This window comes from Elephantulus edwardii, unplaced genomic scaffold, assembly GCF_000299155.1.
Source record: "Elephantulus edwardii isolate Elephantulus edwardi_28Jun2011 unplaced genomic scaffold, EleEdw1.0 scaffold00038, whole genome shotgun sequence".
Taxonomy (NCBI): Eukaryota; Metazoa; Chordata; class Mammalia; order Macroscelidea; family Macroscelididae; genus Elephantulus; species Elephantulus edwardii.
Genome location: NW_006399788.1, coordinates 2,272,557 through 2,274,965, shown reverse-complemented (window position 1 = coordinate 2,274,965; position 2,409 = coordinate 2,272,557). Strand labels below are relative to the sequence as shown.

Here is a 2,409-nt window from a genome sequence, read left to right as displayed (position 1 = left end):
AAAGAGTATACAGAAATGGAGCTAAGGAAAACAATAACCATCACAATAGCTAACCACAAGATTAAATACTTGGTAGTAAATCTGACTAGAAACACAAAAGACCTATTTAAAGAAAATTACAAAACATTAGTACAAGAAAGAAAAAGAGACCTGGAGAAATGGAGAATATATCATGCTCATGGATAGGAAGACTCAATATTGTGAAAATGACAATTCGACCAAAGGCAATTTATAAGTTCAACACAATCCTAATACAAATACAGATTTAGAGAGGTGGCGAGGACAGAATCCCTGGGCGTTGGAGCTCTGCACCTCTTTGCTCAAACACTCATCTTGGTGTCTGCTGCACCTTCCACTGCTTTCCTTAGTGACAAGAACCGACTCCCCAGAAATTCACTGTGTCTATTATAAAGGTTCATGCCAGAGAGATCATTGACTCCCATGGAAATCCCACTGTTGAAGTTGATCTTTATACTGCAAAAGGTCTCTTCAGAGCTGCTGTGCCCAGTGTTGCGTTAACTGGTATCTGTGAGGCTCTGGAGCTTTGAGACAATGATCTAACTTGGTATCTGGGGAAATGTGTCACAAAGGCTGTTGAGCACATCAATAAAATTATTGTGCCTGCTCTAGTTAACAAGAAACTGAATGTTGTGGAACAGGAGAAGATTGACAAGCTGATGATTGAGATGGATGGAACTAAGAATAAATCAAAATTTGGTGTCAATGCCATTCTGGGCATGTTTCTTGCTGTCTGCAAGACTGGAGCCATTGAGAAGGGAGTCCCCCTGTATTGGCACATGGCAGACTTGGCCGGCAATTCTGAAGACATTCTGCCAGTTCCTGCTTTCAATGTGATCAACGGCGGCTCTCAAGGTGGCCAAAAGCTGGCCATGCATGAGTTCATGATCCTTCCTTTTGGAGCAGCAAGCTTCAAAGAAGCCATGCACATTGGGGCTGAGGTTTACCACAACCTGAAGAACGTCACCAAGAACAAGTACAGCCAGGATGCCACCAATGTGGGGGATGAAGGCGGATTTGCCCCTAACATCCTGAAGAACAAAGAAGCCCTGGAACTGCTGAAGACTGCCATTGGGAAAGCTGGCTACACTGACAAGGGGGTGATCGGCATGGATGTTGCTGTTCTTCTGCATTGGGAAGTATGACCTGGTCTTTAAGTCTCCTGATGACTCCAGCAGGTACATCTCACCTGACCAGCTGGGAGATCTGTACACGTCCTTCATCAGGGACTGCCCAGTGGTGTCTATTGAAGATCCCTTTGACCAGGATGACTGGAGCACCTGGACAAAGTTCACTGCCAGTTCAGGGATCCAGATGGTAGGAGACGATCTCACCATGACCAACCCCAAGCAAATTTCCAAGACCATGAATGAGAAGTCCTGAAACTGTCTTCTGCTCAAAGTGAATCAGATAGACTCTGTGACGGAGTATCTTCAGGCGTGCAAGCTAGCCCAGTCCAATGGTCGGGGCATTGTGGTGTCTCATTGTTCTGGAGAAATCGAGGATGCCTTCATTGCTGACTGGGTGGGCCTCTGCACTGGCCCGATCAAGACAGGTGCACCTTGCCGATCTGAGCGCTTGGCCAAGTACAACTAGATCCTCAGAATTGAAGAGGAGCTGGGCAGCAAGGCTCAGTTCGCTGGCCAGAAGCTCAGAAACCCTCCCGCCAACTAAGCTCGGGGCAGCCAGTTTCCTAGTCAGCTGATTAGACCTCTGCTAATGATGCAAATGGCAGCTCCAGGCATCAGACCGGTACTGCAGGTCCTCTGGTAGTTAACTTCCTTCCCCATTCCTGGTCGTGTTCTTACTGCTTCATTAGAGCTGCTCCCGAAGCCAGGCTTAACCATCTGGAACCCTGTTGGAAACCCTAGATTAGTCATCATGTGAGTGGCCCAAATCATTGTTTTTCTCACTGTGTTTCCCACTGAGTCACAGGCCATGTGTACCATGATGTGATCCCGAGATATCAACAGGCAGCATCTTGAGTGGTCTTATGTGCAAAATAAAAAAACTCAGTATCCCCTAAAAAAATAATTAAAAACAAACAAACAAACAAACAAAACCCCAAATACCAATTCAATTCTTCTACAAGACGGAAAAGGCAGATTTCATTTGGAATGGAAAGAGAACCCTAATAAGCAAAGCACTCCTGAAAAAGAGAAACAAGGTAGGAGGCATCTCACTCCCTGGTCTCAAATCATACTACATAGCCTTGGTGGTCAAGACAGTGTGGTAGTGTGGTACAGTAACAGACACATACATCAATGGAATATAATTAAGAACCCAGAAATCAGCTCATCTACCTATGGTCAACTGAGTTTTGACAAGGAGATGACATGATGCTGCCAAAATTGGCAAACTATCTGCCAAAAACTCAAGCAACAACCACAC

The 2,409-nt window shown here is 45.4% G+C and overlaps 1 pseudogene; it reads left to right on the top strand.

Moving 5' to 3' along the window:
• Nucleotides 1-1,692, top strand: part of LOC102868480 — a 7,334-nt pseudogene extending 5,642 nt beyond the window's left edge.
• The last annotated feature ends 717 nt before the right edge of the window (nucleotides 1,693-2,409 follow it).